At 34.3% G+C, this 22,590-nt stretch overlaps 1 protein-coding gene and 1 long non-coding RNA gene across 10 annotated transcripts in view; one reads left to right on the top strand and one right to left on the bottom strand.

Moving 5' to 3' along the window:
• Positions 1-22,590, bottom strand: part of FUT8 (fucosyltransferase 8) — a 312,495-nt gene that overhangs the window by 35,931 nt on the left and 253,974 nt on the right. The window lies entirely within an intron of this gene.
• LOC131517361 (uncharacterized) overlaps positions 7,497-22,590 on the top strand; it is a 46,909-nt gene continuing 31,815 nt past the window's right edge. The window contains exon 1 of the long non-coding RNA XR_009264549.1: positions 7,497-7,578. This is a non-coding gene — a long non-coding RNA (uncharacterized LOC131517361). The remainder of the gene's footprint in view (positions 7,579-22,590) is intronic.

The following is a 22,590-nucleotide window of genomic DNA, read 5'->3' as shown; positions in this document are numbered from 1 at the left end:
AAAGACTTTCTTTGACAAACAAAAATTGGGGGAATTTGTTGCCAGCTTCAGAGAGAATGAAATGATATAGGTCAAAAACGTGTGTGTGTGTGTGTGAGTTTTAGAAAATGAATAAATGAAAGGAAAATAAAATCTTATCTTTTTATTATTCTTAATTAACCTTACAAACTATCAGTTTACTAAACAAAATAGCGACAAAATATTTGGTGGTCATAGCTTATGGAAAAAATAAAGGACAACCATGCTATAAGGGATGGGAGGAAGGATTTGGGATTACTCTTTTATAAGGTGCTTGCAGTTCCCATGAAGTGATACAGTGTTATTTGAAAGTAGACTTGTATTATTTGTAAATATGTATTATAAACTTTCAGGCAACCACTTAAAAAAAAAGTTGTGATTTATATGCTAAGACAGGAGAGAAAATGGGATCTTATACAGTCATCAATTAAAACCAGAGAAGGCATAAGAATAGAGGAAGATAAAAAAGAAAGAACAAGGTCAATGAATAGAAAAGTCATAAATGAGGTTTACATTAAACCAACTATATCAATACTGACTTTAAATGTAAGTAATCTAAAATATACTAATTAGAAGACAGGGACTGTCAGAGTGGATAAAAAAAAAAAGCAAGACTCAGCTACATGGTCTTTATAAGAAATATACTCTAAATATGAAAACATAGATTAAAAGTAAAGGGATGGAAAAAATTCATTATGCTAACAGTAATCAAAAGAAAGCTGGAGTAGCTCTATGAATTTCAGACAAACAGACTTCAGAGCAAGGAAAATTATTGACAATAAAGAGAGGCATTATATGATGATAGCAGGTCAATTCACCAAGAAGCCATAACTATCCCTAATATGCATGCACCTAACAACAGAGTGTAAAAATATATGAGGTAAAAACTGGTAGAATTGCAAGGATAAATACACAAGCTATAGTTTGGAGACTTTAACACTACTCTATCAGTAAGTGACAGAACAAGCAGTCAGAAAATCAGTAAAGATATAGTTGAACAGGACAGTATCATCAATCAACTGTATCTAAGTGACATGGGATGCTTCACCCAATAGCAGAATATACATTCTTCTCAAGTTTGCAGGGAATATTCACCAAAACAGACCGTCTTCAGGGCCATAAAACACACCTTAACAAATTTAAAAGAGCAGATATCATACCACATATGCCCTTAGATTATAATGGAATTAAATGAAAAAATATTAATACAAAGATTGCTGGAAAAATCCCAAAATATTTGGAGATTAAACAACACACTTATAAATAACACAAGAATTAAAGAATTCTTGAGAGATGAAATAACTGTTGAACTAAATGAAAATTAAAAAAAAACATTAAAATTTGTCAGATACAGCAAGGGTAGTACTTAGAGGAAACTCCATAGCACTGTATGCACATATTGAAAAAAGAAAAATCTAAAATTAACATTCCAACTTAGAAAACTAGCAAAAAAAAACGAAGAGCAAATTAAGTCTGAAGTAAGCAGAAAAAGATATCAATAAAATTGAAAGCAGGAAAAAAATAGAGAAAATCAACAAAACCAAAAGTTGGTTCTTTGAAAAGATTAATAAAATAGACAAGCCCCTACTTGGGCTAACCAAGAAAAAAAGAAGACACAAATTACTAATATCAGAAATGGAAGAGGGACCATCACTACTGATGCCATGGATATTGAAAGGATAAATGAATAGTATGCACAACTCTATGCCCACAAATTTGATGACTTAGGTGAAATGGACCAATTCCTTAAAAGACAAATTCTACCAAAACTCAAACAAGGAGAAATAGATCATTTAATTAGGTTTGTATCAATCAAAGAAACTGAATAATTAATAACTTTCCAAAACAAAAAGTACCACATCCAAATAGTGAATTCTGCCAAATATTTAAGGAAAAAATGGCATCAATTCTCTTTGATCTGTTCCAGAAAACAGAAGCAGAAGAAGCACTTCCTCACTCATTCTATGAGGCCATTACACTAATTCCAAAACTATACAAGGATGTTATAAGAAAGGAAACAGACTAATATTTTTCACTAATATAAATGCAAAACACTCAAGAAAACATTAGCAAATCAAATCTAACAATGTTTAAAAAGAATCACACACCATGATCGGTTGGGATTTATTTCAGGTTAATCAAGGCTGATTCAACATTTGAAAATTAATTAATGTAATCCCTCACATCAACAGGCTGAAGAAGAAAAATCATATGATACTATCAAAAGATATAGAAAAATCCACATCCTACATCCAAAATCCATTCATGATAGAAACTCTCAGCAAGGGGAATTTCTTCAATTTAATAAAGAACATCTAAAACCAACCTACTGCTAATGGCAGATATAATGTAAGAAACTTGATGTCTTTTTCCTAAGCTGAAGAATAAGGCAAGGATGTTCCTCTCATCGTTTCTACACAACATTGTACTGGAAGTCCTGGCTAATTCACTAGGACAAGCAAAGGAAATAAAATGTATACAGATTGGGAAAAAAAAAAGACATAAAACTATCTTTATCTTTATTCTGAGATGACAGGATCATCTATGTAGAAAATCCCAAAGAACTGACAAAAAAAAAACCTGCTGGAGCCAGTAAGCAATTATATCAAATTAGCAGGAAACAAGGCTAATATATAAAATTCAAAGCCTTTCCTATACACCACCAATGAGCAACTGGAATTTAAAATTAAAAACATACCACCATTTACATTAGAACCAAAAAATAAAGAGTGAGAGAGAGAGAGAGAGAGAAAGACATTTAAGTCAAAATATGTATGAGATCTATAGGAGGAAAACTATAAAACTCTGGAGAAATAAATCAAAGAAGATGTAAATAAATGGATAGTACAAATTCATAGGTAGGAAGACTCAGGATGGTTAAGATGTCCATTTTTCACAACTTGATCTATAGATTCAACACAATCTCAGTGAAAATCCCAACAAATTACTATGTAGATACCAACAAAATAATTCTAAAGTTTATATGGACAGGCAATCAAAAAGACAAAGTCAAGAGAACTGATACTATCTGACTTTTAGACTTAACTAAAAAGCAACAGTAATCAAGACAGTGTGGTATTGGTGAAAAAATAGACAAATAGATCCATGGAACATAACAGAGAGCCCAGAAATAAACACAGACAAATATATTCAACTGATTTTTGGCAAAGAAGCAAAGGCAATCCAATCAAGAAAGAATAGTCTTTCAACAAATGGTGCCAGAACAACTGTATGTCGACATGCAAAAAAAAAAAAAAGAGAGAGAGAGAGAGAGAGAGAGAGAAGAAAAGAAAAATCTAGACACTGACCTTGTATCTTTCACAAAAAATTAACTCAACATGGATCATAGACCTAAATGTAAAACTCAAAACTCTAACTTAAAAAAAATTTTTTTTAAGTTTATTTATTTATGAGAGATAGAGGCAGCATGAGGGGAGGGGCAGAGAGAGAGGGACACACAGAATCCGAAGGAGGCTCCAGGCTTTGAGCTGTTAGTACAGAGCCCAATGCGGGGCTGGAACCCACAAACTATGAGATCATGACTTGAGCCAAAGTCAAAAGTTTAACCAACTGAGCCACCCAGGTGCCCCTCAAAACTCCAACACTTTTAGAAAAGAAATACAGGAGAAAATCTAGGTGACCTTGGGTTGGCACTGTGTTTTTACATACAGCACCAAAAGCATAATCCATAAAAGAAAAAATTGAAAAGTTGGACTTCATTAAAATTGAAAAATTCTGCTCCATGAAAGACATTGTTCAAAGAATTAAATGAAAAGCCACAGACAGGGAGGAAATTTCTGTTAATAAACTTACATCCAAAATATGAAAAGAGCTCTTAAAATTCAAGAAGACCAACAACTTTATCATAAAATGGGCAAAAGATCTAAATAAACACTTGTCCAAAGAAGACATATAGATGGCAAGTAAGCATATGAAATGATGCTCAACATTAAAGATCATTAGTGCACTGTAAATTCAAAAAGGATACCACTACATGTCTATTAGGATGGCTAAAATCTAAAACAGTGACAACACCAAATGCAGGAGAAGATGTGAAGCAACACAAACTTTCATTCACAGCTGGTGAAAATGCAAAATGCTAAAGCTACTGCTACAGACCAAATCTTGTATCCTCTCTAAATTCTTTTGTTGAAGTTCTGATCCTCAATGTGATAGTATGAGGAGGTGGGGCCTTTGGGAGGTAATTAGGCTTAGATGAGGCCATGAGGAGATGACCCCCCAAGATGGGACTGCAGCCCTTGTAAGAAAAGAAAGAGGAATCAGAGTTTCTTCACTCTATCAGGTGAGGGTTCATCAAGAAGGCAGCCCCCTGCAAGCCAGGAAGAGGGCTCTCACCAAGAACAAATTTGCTGGTACTCTGATTTTGGACTTCCCGGCCTCTAAAACTGTGAAAACAAATGTTTGTTGTTTAAGCCATCCAGTCTGTTTTGTTTGTTTGTTTGTTTGTTATAGCAGCCCAAGCAGACATTTTAGAAGATAGTTTGGCAGTTTCTTACAATGCTAAACATAGTCTTAACCAGACAACCAAGCAAGCTCTCTCTTAAGCATTTACCCAAATGATTTGAAAACCTATACTCACACAAAAAACCTGTATATGAATTTTTATACCAGCTTTATTTATTAATTTCGCAAAATTGGAAGCAACCAAGATGTCCCTCTGAAATACAAAGAACTAAGGGTTGCTGGAAGGGGGAAGACTTTGGGGGAGTTAGACTAAATGGGTGATGAGCACTAAGGAGGGCAATTGTTGGAATGAACACTGGATGAATCACTAAGTTCTATTCCTGAAACGAATACTACACTATATGTTAACTAACTTGAAATTAAAAAAAAAAAAGAAGTCCCTCAATATGTGAATAAAACTGTAGCACATCCATACAATTAAATATTATTCAGCAAAAAAGAAATGAGCTGTCAAGCTACAAAAAAGACACGGAGGAACTTTTTTTAAAAAGCAGTTAGGAAAGACTTCATAATGATTCCAACTATATGATAATCTGGAAAAGGCAAAATTATGGAGACAGGAAAAAAAAATCAATGCTTGCCAGAGGTTGAAGGGAGGGAGTGAGAGTGAACTGGTGGAACACAGAGGGGGTTTTTAGGGCAGTGAAACTATTGTGTATAATTATGTAATGGTGGATACATAACATTATACATTTGGCAAAACCCATATAACTATATAACACAGAGACTGAACCCGAAAGTAAACTATGAATAATAGTTAATAATAATGTACTAACATTGGTCCACTGATTGTAACAAATGTACCACATTGAGGTAAATGTTAATAATAGGGAAACAGAGCCATGGTGGACTGGTGGAGTAAGAGAAGGAGGGACCATATGGGGACTCTGTACTTTCTAACAAATTTTTCTGTAAATGTGTAACTGTTCTAAGAAATAAAGTATATAATTAAAAAAAACATGCATTCAAAAAAGACCTAAAAGAATATGCATACACATATTTATATATTTTTATTTTGTTACATTTTTTACACTTTCTGGGTTTTTCAACAATGGGTTTCCGTTGCTTTATATTTTAAAAATTTATTTTAGGGGCGCCTGGGTGGCGCAGTCGGTTAAGCGTCCGACTTCAGCCAGGTCATGATCTCGCGGTCCGTGAGTTCGAGCCCCGCGTCAGGCTCTGGGCTGATGGCTCGGAGCCTGGAGCCTGTTTCCGGTTCTGTGTCTCCCTCTCTCTCTGCCCCTCCCCCGTTCATGCTATGTCTCTCTCTGTCCCAAAAATAAATAAAAAAAAAAAAAAAAAAAAAAAAAAAAAAAAAAACGTTGAAAAAAAAAATTTATTTTAAAATATGCCAAATGGAACGAATAAATTTACCATTAACCATTTACCATCAACAGAACAATAATCTGATCCAGATAAAATTAAATCCAGAAAATCCTGATCTCTGACACTGTTGTCCAGTTAAGATAATCTCTAATCCTCCTTTTTCTTGTCATATATTAATTAAAAATCATGCTACCTCCTTTTAGAGTCATTTTCTGGAAAGAATAAATGAGGAAAGCTCTTTTTTAAAAAAAAAAGGATATTAGAGATAAAAATGATTAATTATGGGAAAAGATAAGGTGCTTCCTTTGATTGAAGAGGAAAGTAGGCCTAGAAAGATTTCAATGGAATCTCTAACTAACAAAGGCTAAATTTATCACAAATTTGAAATACAAAGAGAACATTCTGTTAAATCAAAGGCTTTTGCAGTCCAACTGTAAGGCTAGATGGAAGAACTGCTTAAATTCAATCAAGTATGAGTCATGGGTTAACTGAAACTCCTGCCCTGGGAAGAAGCTTGTTCTATACAAATGTACTTAATTTCTACTTCAGTGTAGATGTTTTCAAGTTCACAACTATAAGACTTTTCTGGTCAATACTGATCTGAAGGCTATCATTTGAGATAAGTGGAAAGGTAGCATTTCCAAAGTCCTTTTTCTTTTACGGCAAACATCCATATAAAAATCTGTCTTCATATATAATAGTTTTTTATTCTTTCCTATTTGATGGAAATTTAAGGCTTACAAGATATCAAAGTGACACCTAATCAAGCCTCTATCCCTATTTATTGTCTCCCAAACTGTTATCAAAACAAAAACAAAACTCTTAAAATTAACAACATTAATCCTTTATTGAAATGGCTTTGGTGTAATAATATCTCATATCTATTAATAGGCCTCAACCATTCATGTAAGCCCATCTAAGTAGCTTCATCGTGTCCCATTATAGTAATGTATGCTTTCTTTATTCAAGCATGACACAGCACAGAGATTTATTTCACATTAAACTTTTTTGAATAAAAAGGAAAAAAGGATTCAAGAACAGGTGTCTCAGGCTAGATTTGGGACTGCATAAGTGAGCTTTGTGTTAGGGGATGATAAGAATACATTTAAAATTTTAATTGAAGAATGCCAGGCACCAGAGGCAAATAGCATGCAATTTTTTTTAAGTGCTAAAAACAGCCAGCTGCCAAAAAGGGCAAGCTAGCTGATGGTTACAGCTGTTCACCATCATGCAACAAAAACACAAAAGCTCTCTATTTCTTGAGGTATGTCTTATCCACACGATAGACTATGGGCCTCCACACATCATTTTTGTATCCTTGTGTTAAGTTACCACAGCATGGCATAGAACTATTCAAAATTAAGGAAAAGTGACTTTTTGACTGTACTATTTTAAATGATCTACAACTACATCTTCTTTGGTTTAATCTAGGAGAGAGTTGACTGCATTATTCTTACTGTTTTATGTAATGGCCACAGACAAAGTGAATTCTTCCATGTAGTGCTGCTAGGGAAAAATATGTCCAAATTCCTTTTTTGAATTGGGAAATTGAGTGGCAGATTGCAAAAATGTGTTTTCTCACATTCCAGTGACAAAAGAGTTGGTAAATGTCAAGCAAGAAAAAAAAAAAAGTCTGAGTTTTACCATCTCCTTATTTCTGCCAGTCACAAACCTAAACACAGAGAGGAGAAGGACAGGAGAAACAACAATGGCCTTTCTAAAAACCCACAGACTGAACAGTCTTTTAATGTGAGTATTTCTTCTCTGTGGTCCCTGATACAGAACAGCATTTGATTCAATTAAACTGATTAAGCATAAAACTGGCTAACAGCATACTATGTTTTACTAAAAAAGCAATAGTTTGAAAATGCTAGTTTGTCCTTGGCAAGAGACAATTCTATCAACATACAGCTGTGGAGCGATTTCTTCTGTTATTTTTAAAGACTGACATGGCTAGATAGAGGGTTCAGAGTATTTTTTAACCACACACACACAAAAAAAAAAAAAAAAAAAAAACAACCACAAAACAAAACACACACACACACACACACACACACAAAAAAAAAAACTTCACTCAAACCTTCTCCAAATGATGCCTTTCCCTTTCTTTTAGTTAAATCTTCTCAGCATTCTCTAAAGACCCAGGCAATTCATTTCAACAGCACAGAACTGCAAAATAGTCTTTAAGAAGTGGTATGGCAGGGCGCCTGGGTGGCTCAGTTGGTTAAGCGTCCGACTTCGGCTCAGGCCATGATCTCGCGGTTTGTGGGTTTGAGCCCCGTGTCGGGCTCTGTGCTGACAGCTCAGAGCCTGAAGCCTAATTGGGATTCTGTGTCTCCCTCTCTCTCTGCCCTCCCCCTGCTCATGCTCTGTCTCTCTCTGTCTCAAACATAAATAAAAACATTAAAAGAAGTGGTACGGCAAATGCAATAATTTGCAGAAGTGTTTTCTTATGCATCTGTGGCCACTCCTATTTTTACTCAATTACATAGATAATTCCACGACTAGAATAGAGAGGATAATGTACAAATAAATAGTTAAGGGCATACTAACAGTTGTTATAGTAAAACATGTATCAGTCTTTTGTTAAACAACTAAAAATGCCATCAAATATACATTTCCATATAAAATTAATGCCAAACAAAATACCTGCACCAACACAGAACACAGAAACCAAAACTGCTATTTATAACATATACATTTCTTTTCAGGCTAAGAAAAATGTTCAAAAAAGAGATTTAATTTAATCAAATGAGAAATATTTAAATTATATATACCCAGCAGACTAGGGACTGGGGAGTTATCTGTATATACTTTAATTAGTTCAATAATTACATATTAATATTAATGATATTCAGAAAAAATAGCTTGAGGCTACTACCAGATTTTTTAAATGTCATGAATATACACATAACATATACTACTCATACAATGGGTGCCAGTCTGTACAAACTGTAAACTTATAGAATCTTTGCCTCCCCTGATTTTATTTTTGGTGTTTGGAATACTGTTCAGTTGGCATGGAGTAATTTATCCTTTTCTCTCTTTTTGAGAAAAATCCCCCTGTATCCAACCATTTGATTAATTATTTAACTGTCATATTATAAATCGTGTTAGCAGAAAATACATCTCCTGATATAGTTTAATACTTTCTTGTGTGCTTAGTTTAGAAAGTACAAATCTTTCAGGGACATTCATTGTTTATATCCTTGCCATGCTTTACAAAAACAGACTGAGTAGTAATAATAAAGCCAATCCTGTCATTTCCTCAATTTAATTAAAAAATTTCCTAAGCAATTGTTTGTGTTAATCTCCTATTTAGAATGAATGGAAGCTTCTTGGGAACAGGGACTCTGTTTTTATCATCTATACTAAGATTGGCAAACTTTTTCTGTAAAGGGCCAAATAGTAAATATTTTATGCTTTACAGGCCATATACATCTCTGTCATATTTTTTAAAAACACTTTATAAATGTAGCAGGCCTTATAAAATCAGGCTTTGGGGGCTATGGTTTGCTGATCCTGAGCATAATGTTTAGAGATCAGGTTCTGAAGTTAGACTAAGGATTTCTTATTACTTCTGGCAAATTACTTATCTATATAAAATGTGGATAATGACAGTACCTACAATATAGGTTTACTGTGAATACCAAATGAAACAATATATGCAAAGTCTTAAGCACTGTTACATAGTAAGATTCACTAAATATTAGCTATGCTATATATAATATCACTTTCATAATGCCTGAATTGAGAAGTATTCAATAAATGTTTACTGAGTTGAAGGCTCAACGAGACAGACATATACATACGTAGCTAAGACTTTGTATAGGAAAAATGCCCTGTTTAGTCCGTAAAGTACATTTAAACTTAGCTATTTTTTTAACTTAGTATTTTTCAGTGTTAACTATTTTCTTAGTTATTTTCAGTTTTACTGTTTTACTGAGCATATTTTTTATGATTTACTAAAAATATTAGGGATAAAAATTTTAAAATAGCCTTTTAATATTTGGATTATTTTAACTAATACAAATATGTGAAAGTGAAATTCTATCACAATAAAATTTATAAGACACCAAGATGGTCAAATTTTATTGGAATTTTGTTACAAGCCAACAATAAGGCCATATTTTAAAGCATTTTTCAAATATTTCCATGCCTTAAAATAAAGTGAAATAAAAATAAAATAAAATAAAATAAAATAATTTTAAAAAATCATGTTCTTTAAAAAGAAACAAACAAACCTTTTTCTATGCCAATTGCCTCATTTGTTCCTCTCATCAGAAACCTATGAGTCACATTGATTGGGCTACATTTTCTTTAGCTGGTAGATTTGGAAAGGGAGACTAAAATTTTTCAAGCATCATTTTGCTTAGAGGCAATTTAACTTAAAAAGAAACCCCAAACAACTAACAACTGAGTAACAACTATTGGCTAGTACTATTTGGCAAAAAAGAGACAAAAATAAACCAGAAAAGCTTCTCAAAGAACTTACAATACAGTCACAGGGATATATAAACAAACTATTTAAATATACTATATTTATACATGAGAACATGAGATCAACTGGAGAGAAGAACCACAAAAGAAATGATACTAAAAGATAAATAGGGTTTCATGCAATGAAATAGAGGAAAGACATTCTAGAAAGAAACAGCACGTTCCCAGCATAAAAATAAAAGTGTACATAACTCTCAAGAAATAAACTAGAAATAGTTAATAGTTAACTCTCAAGAAATAAACTTTCTCAAGAAATAAGCTAGACTGGTGAAATCAGGAGTATGGGGAACATTTTAAGAAGTGGGCAGGATATGAGAGGGGCTTACTTCCTAGTTGCTAAGTAAGGAGTTTATACATACCTCTCTAGACACTGAGCAGCCAAGGAAGATTTTAAGAAACAAAGTCGTATTTGATTTTGGAAATATCATTCTGATGGCAGTGTGGAGAATGGATTAAAAGGAGATAGATTCTGAAAGCAAGAGGAACAGTTAGGAGACTACTGGAGTAGCTGTCCCACAGAGAGATTAGGCATATGTAGACAAGATAAAGATATGTATAGTTTACAATGACCTAGCAATATACCACTTCTAGGCATATGTACAGCTTTCCAATCAACATGCTGCAAAATATTTGATGGCAGGTAAAAATTTAAGGTGTGAGGGCAGACATAAATAAAGCAGTGAACAGAATAGGGAGACCAGATATTATGCCCATATGTTATCAACTGATTTTTGACAAAACACCAAGACAATTCAATGGAGAAAGGCAAATTTTTTAACAGATAAAGCTGGACTGACTAGATATACAGAAAACAATGAATCTCAAACTTTACCTCATACTGTACACAAAAATTAATATGAGAGCGGGATCACAGACATAAACCTAAAAGCCAAACCAATAAAGCTTCTGGAAGAAAACATAAAATAATATCTCTGTGACTTTAGGATAGGCAAAGATTTCTTATGATAAAAAAGCACTAACTTTTATAGTACTAGAAAAAAAATTGATAAACTGGACTTAAACAAAATTAAAAATTTTTGATCTTCAAAAGACACTGTTAAGAAAATGAAAAGGCAACCCACAGACTGAGAGAAAATACTTACATATCATGTTTCTGATCAAAAATCTGTGTCAGAAACACACATATACATACACACATTCCTTCTATAAACTGAAAATAAAAACATAAACAACCCAATTTTAAAAATTAATAAGACTCAGATAAGGGTGTTGGTTATATTACCAAAACTCACTGAATTATACATTTAAGATCTGTTTATTTCACCATAAATTAATTTTACCTCACATTAATAAGTACATGGAAAAGTCAAATTTAAAAAAACAATTCCCAGATTTACAGAGGTTGAAACTGTATTTGTCTGGTAATTATTATTTTAGAGTAGGAGTCAGCAAACTTTTTTTATAAAAAGCCAGACAGTAAATATTTTAGGCTTTGCAGGCCATATGGTCTCTGCTGCAACTATTCAACTCTGTCACTGTAATATGAAAGCATCCATAGACATGATGTTTACAAACGGGCATGGGTGTGTTCGAGTAAAACTATTTACCAAAATAGGTGGTGAGCTAAGTTTGGCTGAGGACTACAGTTTGCCTGCCCCTTTTTTAGAGCATAAGATTTTATTTGTAACACACTGCCACAGAGATCTCTGTAGCTTTACCATATTCCACCACCTCCCAGATAATAGGGCCAGTAAAAGTATCTTTTAACATACGGTAAGATGTGAACACCTTTGATAAGCACTGCCCTAGAGAAATACATATGCACAAGGAGACATGCACAAAGATATTCATTAATCATTGTTTATAGTGGGAAAAACCTGAAATAATTTAAACGTCCGTCAGTGAGGGCAATTTGCGAATACACAAATCATGACACATACATACAATAAAATACAGTAGGAATGAACTAAATGTTCACTTATTAACACATGTATAATATAAGTGGGTATGTTTAAGATGGTGACACATGACAAACCATAAAGTAACCTTTTTTTAAAATTCCAGTATGGTTAACGTACAGCATTTTATTAGTTTCAGGTGTATAATATAGTAATTCAACACTTGCATACATCACCCACTGCTCGTGACAAGTGCACTCCTTAATCCCCATCACTTATCTCACCCATTCCCCACCCACCTCCCTTCTGGCAACCATCAGTTTGTTCTATATAGTTAAGAGACTGTTTTTCGGTTTGTGTATGTCTCTCTCTCTCTCTCTTTTTCCTTTGCTTATTTGTTTTCTTTCTTAAATTTCACGTATGAGTGAAATCATATGGTATTTGTCTTTCTCTGACTGACTTATTTGGCTTTCAGTATTATACTGTCTAGCTCCATCCATGTTGTTGCAAATAGCAAGATTTCATTCTTTTTATGGGTGAATAATACTCCACTTGTGTATACATGCACAAGGAGACATGCACAAAGATACCGGATATTCATTAATCATTGTTTATAATGGGAAAAACTTGAAATACTACACATACACACACACACACACACACACACACACACACACACACACACACACATCTTTTGTATCCATTCATCTATCACAGGCATGTGGGCTGCTTCCATAATTTGGCTATTATAAATAATGCTGCAGTAAACACAGGGGTGCACATATCCCTTCGAATTAGTGTTTTTGTATTTATTGGATAAATACTCTGTAGTGTGATTACTGGATAGTGGGTAGTTCTATTTTTAACTTTTTGAGGAACTTCCATGCTGATTTCCACAGTGGCTGTGCCAGTTTGCATTCCCACCAACAGTGCAAGAGGGTTCCTTTTTCTCCAATTCCTTGCTAAGAATTCATGTTGTTCCTACCATAAGATAATCTTTCCTCTGAAACAGAAATACCACATTACTTTTAAAATGTAGAAATCATACTCTTCAAAGGCTATCTTATCCTCTAAACTTAATCCAGGTACTAATGGCTAGACATTTCCAAAAGATGCACATGGAATGCTCTAAAGATTCTAACATCTCAATCTGGGTGGACCCATGGTTCATATTAGACATACTCTTAAAAAGGGGGGACACAGAGTACAATGTCTACTTTTGCCAATCCTATTATTGGATATTCTGAATTGCATGGATTAAGACTGGCCAGAGGTAGAAGCAGAAGCAGCTATGAAATCAGCCAATTCCCGAATTCCATTTGTCCCACTATCCAGTTTCAGTGGATATAGCAAGGTGGGCAGTGGCAACAGAAAAAGGAAAATACTGGTAATGAACCCTTTTATCAACAGCTTTTTTCATCATGCCTCAAAATCCCACTGGAGTGTTTTAGGGTAGTCCATTCCTAGCCACAGTCTAGGCATATAATAAAAATAACTTCAAATAAGGTATTTAATATCCCGAAACTAGAGAGGATAGGAACATGCTACAGTACTTCAGTACAATGTTTTGGGTTCGTAACCTAAACATAGTCTCTGCTGGTCTGGCGCATCTAGTTCCATCTAGTCAACAGACAGACAGGTAAGGTACCAGAGGGATGGTCAGTCCAAGACCCTTATTTTTATGTATTTCCAATAATCAGATCCTTAGGATTTGCTCAATTCCATTGTCATTGTTTTGACAAACCTTCTTCACCAAAGTCTACCTCCACTTTTAGGCAAGTTACCTGAAAATTAACACCTTGGGTATGTTCAGATTCTTAAGCATTAATTTTGACACAGCTCCCACACAATAGAACCTTTACAGAAATCTTCTTTCTCTTAGTATTACCTAAATATTAGAGCTCCAAGACAGTATGTTTTATTCCAAGTCCCCTTCTTGCCTCCCAAAATCATCATCCTATCAGCTTACACAGCCAAAGAACTGAAGACTAACTGCTTTGTCAGGATGGTTTTCTAATTGGGGTCAGTGCTCTAGCTAAGAAGGAGATTTAGTCCCCCAAATTAAGGGGAATTGGTCACGTTTCCTTGACAGGATATTGCTGGTGCTCAATCAGTTTAGACATTGGGATTTTACTGGAGAATCTCAGTAAAATCCAAGTAGGGAATGGTCCTCATGTGGGCTGGGGAACTAAACCTGGATTTCCATGGAGGATGAGCAAAGGGGATGGTTATCTTTCCTTTGTCTCTCTATCATAATTTACCTCTTCTATTTTCACTTACATTTCTGAATGAGCTTCACAAAAAGCCACTGAGTACTTTTTTTTTTTTTTAAGAGAGAGAGAGAGTACACACGAGAGGGGAAGAGTGGCAGAGGAAGAGGGAGAGGGAGAAAGAGACAGAGACAGAGACAGAGAAAGGGAGGAAGGGAGGAAGGGAGGAAGGGAGGGAGAGGGAGAGGGAGAGGGAGAGGGAGAGGGAGAGGGAGACAGGGAGAGGGAGACAGGGAGAGGGAGACAGGGAGAGGGAGACAGGGAGGGAGAGAGAGGGAGGGAGAGAGAGAGAGAGAGGGAAGGGGGGGAGAGAGAGAGAGAGAGAGAGAGAGAGAGAGAGAGAGAGAATCCTAAGCAGATCCCATGCTAAGTGTGGAGAGAGAGAGAGAGAGAGAGAGAGAATCCTAAGCAGATCCCATGCTAAGTGTGCAGCCCGACACAGGGCTTGATCCCACAACCCTAGGATCATGTCCTGAGCTGAAATCAAGAGTCAGATGCTCAACTGACTCAGCCACCCAGGTGTTCTGCATTAAGTACTTCTAAGTTTCATTAATTTGGTTGTTAAAAGTTTCTCAAAAGAAGCCCTTGCTAAAATCCCATGACCGAATTATGTTATTGTATTATTTTGCTCTGTTCCCATAAAGCTAAAGTGCTAATAAAAACACACATGGTGGTTTAAACCATATATAAAGCACTGTCAAATACATTATCACTTTGAATCCTCATAATTCCATAAGGTACATTGAACAGATATTAAGAAAGGTTGTGGGACACTAAAGTCACATGGTTAGTAACTCCTGATTCCCAATCGATAACACTGACCTGCCCTTAAAGACTATGCCTTTCCTTATTCTTTAAAGGCTTAAATTATGCTCCCAGTGATGCCTTTAATTCCTTTGGCCAGAAACAATTTCTCTATCCTCTGATGACCTACAGAACTTTGTATCTCCCTTATGACACTTAGCATATCCTACCTCTGTTACATTTACAGATCTGTAAGTCTTAGCATACTCAATACACATTCTTGAAGGGCAAGACTGGGTCTTATTTATCTTTATATCTCCTACAGCATCTAGAAACACTCAACGGTTCACTTGATGTCTAGTGTACCACCTTATTTACATGGGTGATCCATGGTCAGAAACTTCATTATAAAAATATTATAAACATATATTTATACCTAATTATATTTATACCTAAATAAATATGCAGTATTTGTGTAACAGTTGTACTTTAAAAAATGTAAGATGGATGTATGATTTTTAATCAAGAATTATAATAATCCTAATTATAATATTATGTCTTTTGGGAAAATCATTTTGACTTATAGCATTACTATCTGCAATTTCTTGCTTCTAGGGAATATAATCTGCATTGTTTAAAGGCTACTTATATTAGTAGATTAAACTTTAATTGAATGAAAAGGAGTATCTCTTTTGGAAAAGGTAGGGAACTCAGATCTAATCCTTTTCAATACTGTCAGGAATATTTTTATTCCTTGCTTTCTGGGAAGCAAAACAGGAGGAAAAATACTGATCTCTAAAGTATCAGCTAGGGATGTTTATAATTCTGAAATCTGCTTCTGACCTTCTGCTAAAGATAAGGAAAATGTGTGAGAAGGAAAGTCTATTATTTAAATTACATATGCATAAAATACATTTTATAGTGTTACCTAATATATAAACCTCTACTGAGCCTTCTTACTCAGCAACATCCTTTTGGAGGGAAGAAAAAGGATATATATCATTGCACTAAAGATCAGGGACTATTATCTTTTCCTATTCCATGGATTACCCTATTATTTATACAAACATGAGGAAGAAAGATAAGAAATTCTAGATTTATATCATACACAGAACTCTTGCATATAAAACTAACCAAAAGAGCTAGGAGGCATTCTTAACTTTCTTTAGCATTTCAACAGTTATCTTATTTGCAGAACCATTCTAAACTTGAATGTGATCTACATGTTTTAAACACATAGAACTCTTATCCAAATGCTACTAAAAGACTTCATTCTTCCTTTTATATACTTTGCTGTGTGGATCCAAAGCCAAATGTGACAGAGCCTCAAAGACTTACATAGGTGTGCCTCGGAAAAACAGAAAAATCCAAACATTTGAAAGAGGAAGGAAGGAAGGGAGGGCAGAAGGAAGGAAGAAGGAATGAAAAACAAGTGATGAATCAGGGGACTACTAGATCATATTAGGAGAAAGATTCTTTCCTTTAGGAAAGGATTTCCTTTGGGAATCCTTTAAAAAGCTCCACTAAAATGTTTAAAACATCACTTGATTTATAATAATTCAATTTATAGCAAATCTTTAAGAAACACACTTGTAACATAAAGGTGTATCAGTATTTACAAAAACACTGATAATTTCTGAGTCAGGTATCATGGCCATGTGGCCCAGACATCCCATAGGAAATAAGAGCACGTGGATTCTATTTCTAGTTCTAGCAACCTTGGATACGTTCTAACTAGACTTAAGGGGTTTTTCAAAAACTTTGCCAATGAAACTGTTTCCACTCCACAATGACTCTGATGCTAATTATGTATTGCTACTTCTAAATCATACCGCTTTTTATCTGTGAACTCATTCTGCCAGAACCTTGTCTAAAAAGGCCAGAATATATTGCTAAAAAGATTCATTCTTAGTGATAAACCATTTTTTAAAAAAACAAAATCTACAATTTGGCAAAAGTGCTTCACACAGCTTGCAGGGTAACAGATTTGGACCAGGATGCAGGAGAGGTGGGTTTGATTTGTTTCTTTTGTTGCATTTACTGTGCTCCGATAAAGTGCTTGGCATTGTGTAAATAACCCAGAACATCTAAAGCCTACTGCCCTCTGGAGTCTCCCCGTGAAGATAAAATAAGCTAAAAATTCAAATAGAATTTGAATGGTGCTTCTTAAAGTTTTCCACCAAAATGCTCCCGATAGCAGAGGAGAGTAAACTTAGATACTATTAAGAATATGAAGCCTGGCCTAAACCAATGGGCTAAAGTTTGATGTTTCATCAAATTTTTCATTTCACTCCATTACATATCCTGTTTGTTTTATTATTTGAAAATAATTTAATTTATATGCCAGCAAATAAAATTGTATCAATTTTCAGGAAAATGTACCACGTTTATCCTGGCAGTTTATAAACTTCTGACTCACTTTCCCCAGGTTTACATGTAACTCAATTTGAGAAGCACTTGTAGGATAAACTTGGAAATAAACATCTACGTGGGCTCGCCCTGGGCAAGGCTGTTGTGTGGATAAAGCTTCAGCTCTCTAATCCTGTATTTCTGTATTTCATAACTATAAATGATATATCAAAGACTTCTTTTTCTGCCCTTAAGTGGGAAGCTGAAGATAAAGGAAATGTCACAGTGAAAAGGAGTTTGAGTTCTACTGAGACATACATATAATCTAACTGGTATTTTACATTGCTGAAACAAAGATCTTTCTTTTATGAACCATGAATAGCAAAAACAAAAGTCATACAGTTGAAACTAAAGTCCTGATGTACCTGCAATGATACTTGTTTAGGTCAGGTAATTCTCAGAGGAGTCGGATGCAGGGCAGAGAGACCCATCAGAATCTTGAAGCCTGGACAGCTAGCTTTTCAACTATGTATGGCACCAACTCACTCTCCAAGCCATTCCCCCTGTACCACCATCTCTTAGCCCCAAACTCAACCAGTTTAAAAGCCACTAACTACTGTTAGCCACTGTTATAGGTGGGAGTAAATCTTCTATCTGAGGTGTATTGGTATAGAAAAAATATTGAGATGAGGGTAAGGTAGCTTCAGGGGAAAATCTTTGGTCCAGAATTTTATTATGATAAATAGTGGGTTTACTAAGCACAGAGATATTTTAATGTCTAGATGTTATTCTCAGAAGTTCTTTCTCCTCTCTCAATCTCTTTCAATTTTTTCATTTAATTCTACAATTTTAAAAAGGAAAAAACTATATGAAGCTACTATAAAGGCTTAATTTTCATCTTACAGTAAAAAGATAACTTTCCTGTTGTTGCAAGTTATAATCTAACAATATATTCCATTATCATGTTTGTATTTTAAAATCTGGGGACCAAACATACACAATGAAAATAAACTGTATACGAAAATCATCTTAATACCTGTTATGGTTTTATCATTTTCCCTTGTGATTACAGCCTATAAAAGTTGATAGGGAGGTAGGTATTGAGTATCATGAGCTTTTTATAGAGCTAAACTGAAGTTCAGAAGCTACAATTAATTGCCGACGTTCAGAAAGCTAAAAATAACAGAAGTGAGATCCGATATGGTCAAACTCACAGTCTAGGATCTTTTCCTCTTCATCACATTACCTAATCAGAGAAATCAAAATGTTTTTTGCAGCATAAGGGATCTAAAATATTATTTTCACTTATTTGGAGTTTCTATTAATCAATCATCAAAGGTTGAAAATATTACTGTAAAAATGCCACATAGAAGCATATCCATAGTCTATCTTAATAGGTATATTATGCTTATGGACTCTTAACCACTTCATTATTTTATCAGTGTCAACATGAGATTAGCTGTTATTAAGGATACCCTGGCTGGACCATTTAGACATATTATATTAGGCATATTCTAATAGACATCTTAGTACTTTTATAAAAGTTAAAAATATTAGTTTCACAGGAAAATGTGAAGTATAATTTAATTTGTGCTTTGCTTGCTAAAGATTTCCCTTTTGATATAATGAGAGATATTTGCTTAAAGACTTTAGTGGTAGAACTACCATGTTGATCCAGCAATCCCACTTCCGGGTATGTATCTGAAGGAAATGAAATCACTGCCACAAAGAGATGCATGCACCCTCATGTTCACTGCAGCATTATTCACAAAAGCCAAAACACAGAAACAACCTACATGTCCACCAATGGATGAATGGATAAAGAAAATACACACACATACACGAATATTATTCAGCCATGAGAAAGAAAGAAATACCAGCATTTGTGATAACATGAATGGACCTTGAGGACATTATGCTAAGTGACAATAAGTCAGAGAGAGACAAACACTGTATGATCTCATTTGTATGTGGAATCTAAAAAAACCGAACTCACAGAAACAGAGAACAGACAGGTATTTGCCAGAGGTGGGGAAGGGTAGGGATGGAGGGAAAGTGTGAAGGAGGTCAAAAGGTACAAACTTCCAATTAAAAGATAAATTAGTTCTGGGGATATAACGTACACCATGATGACTATAGTTAACAATACTATACTGTATATTTGAGAGTGGCTAAAGGAATAACTCTTAAAAGTCCTTATCACAAGAAAAAAAATGTAAGTAAAGTGATGGATATTAACTAAACTTACTGTATTAACTATATTTTATATCAAATATACTTATATCAAATTATAGGTTGTATACCTTACACTAATACGATATTATGAGTTATATCTCAATAAAACTGGAAAAATAATTTGATCAACCAAGCTAGAAGACTGAATTACCCTTCTATTCTTTGCATATAAAATGATAATGCAAAATCGTTATCATATAGAAATTATCCTATTTTTAAATGCAGGGAAAATAGCATTATAGAAGTGTTTTAGATAATTAATTAATCAAAATATTATGTTGGTTTTTTCTGAGTTTTATGAGTTTGTAGTGTTTGTCAGCTTTAAAAATTTTACCAAGAGTAAACCCTAAAAAATATTAAAAATGAAACCATAATTTTTTAATTAAAAAAGGAGCCAAGAAAACAAGAAAGAATGAAATATGGTCTTTTGTAGCAACGCGGATGGAACTGGAGAGTGTTATGCTAAGTGAAATAAGTCATACAGAGAAAGACAGATACCATATGTTTTCACTCTTATGTGGATCCTGAGAAACTTGACAGAAGACCATGGGGGAGGGGAAGGAAAAAAAAGTTAGAGAGGGAGAGAGCCAAACTGTAAGAGACTCTTAAAAACTGAGAACAAACTGAGGGTTGATGGGGGGTGGGAGGGAGGGGAGGGTGGGTGATGGGTATTGAGGAGGGCACCTGTTGGGATGAGCACTGGGTGTTGTATGGAAACCAATTAGACAATAAATTTCATATTAAAAACAAATAAATAAAAATAAAAATTGTACCTAAAAAAACAAAAAAAACAAAACTTTAGTCTCTCAATCATCAAACTCTATGATGAACTACTCCTAGTTCTCCCACTGACTCCATGCTCTCTCACCTCTTTTCACATGTTGTGCCCACTAACAGAAAATTCTACCACATCTCTACCTGGCTGACTCATACTCATACTTTGGGCCTGAGCTTAAAAGTCACTTCCTCCAGGGGTGCCTGGATGGCTCAGTAGGTCTGACTTCAACTCGGGTCATGACCTGTGGTTTGTGAGTTTGAGCCCCACATGAGGCTCTCTCTACTGTCAGCACAGAGCCCACTTTGGATCCTCTGTCCACCTCTCTCTGCTCCCCCCAACCCCAACTTGTACTCACTCTCTCAAAAATGTATAAACATTAATAAATAAATAAATAAATAAATAAATAAATAAATAAATAAATAAATTCTTCTTCCAGAAGAATCCCAAATATGTGTTAGGTAAGTGCTTCAGAGTCCTACCAACTTACCTGTATCATAACATATTTTAAGGGTCCATTGAGCTGCCTGCCTTTCCCCCTAGGCTGCCCCCCTGACAGGGCAGATACTATGTGTGTCTTCTTCACATAGTCCAGCATGGTGCCTGGCACACAGCAGGTGCTTTTCCTAAATTACTTTTATTTTAAGATTGCCTTCACATAAGAATGACAAATAAAACTCTTTGAACAAAACCTTTTTGAAATGAGGTATGGAGAGAAGGTAACCACCCAGTTTAGATAACTATATATTGCAAATGGCAATATACCTGAAGATGTACTTAAATCAGGCATCTCTAGGGCATTAAATTTTACCATATTTAGAAACTTCTTTGCTTACTAGTCATTATTTTCATTTAAAAGAAAATTTTCTAATTCGATTTACCAAATTAAGCCAGTTCAACTTATTACATATTTATTAAGACAGTGGAAAAAGACAAGAGAAAGAAATATAAAACAGCCAAAGTGTTTTAACTACTAATCTGAATAAATGTTTAATTTTTAGAATGGAAAAACCAGTAGAGAACTAAGTTTAAATGGTTGAGGTTCTTTGTTGCTAAATATCTATTCAAGAGTATTTATATCAACTAGATAAGCATTTTAGAAGCTGGTCATCATAATAGCCTAAAATAGTGAATATATATTTAAAAAAATCAGTAATTGTTGAAAGATACTTCAAACCATTAAACACCAAGATTCCATTCTGAATTATCATAAGGAATCTATTTAGAAGAGTCATGCAGTCGGTTCAGGTTTAGGAAATATCTTGTGGTACAGAAAAATAAACTGACCCTTTTATCAGCAACTTTAGAACAGATACAACATCCATAGGTGATGGAAAAGATCATTATTATTATTTTTAACTGGAAGCATAATTTTGAATATTTTGCTTCACTTAGCCAAATCACCATAAAGAATATGGTTTCATAAATAATGAAGGGAAAAAAACAATTCAACCTACAACAAGGTATGATTTAGCTATTGAAATGATCAGATGTGCATACTAATTTCTGTACTGGTGACAGATTTCAATAGAAACAACTAAATTCCACCTGCAGGCACATCATGTCAAGTGTGTATAAACAATAATAATTTCATGGCAATGGTGCCTGGGGAAATATCCCAAGATTCTTTATACAAATCACTACAATAACAGATGTAGTAGTTGATTTATGGCTAACTAAAGAACTAAAGTTAAAGAGCTTATTAAAATTCATTCTGTTTCCTCTAATTCTAAAAATAGGTTAGTTTTTCCAAAAGGTGCATATACAGATAATGTATATAAACAGAAACAGAAGTGGATGGTTACCACAGCTTTCATAAAAATTAAATATTCTAAGCCCAAACATAAATCTCTTCCTTCTTTTAGATACAAGATTAGCATCTAAATTATTTTAGCTACAATGAGTTCTGCAAGCATATTGAAAATAATCAGTAGTTTAATTAATTAAAGGTGTCCAACAGGCACAGTTTAATTTGCTAGCAGAAAGAAAAATATATGATTTTATACAATACCTGTAGTGATAAAGGAAA

This window comes from Neofelis nebulosa, chromosome 7 (assembly GCF_028018385.1).
Source record: "Neofelis nebulosa isolate mNeoNeb1 chromosome 7, mNeoNeb1.pri, whole genome shotgun sequence".
Lineage (NCBI taxonomy): Eukaryota > Metazoa > Chordata > Mammalia > Carnivora > Felidae > Neofelis > Neofelis nebulosa.
This window is presented reverse-complemented; position numbering and strand designations above follow the sequence as displayed.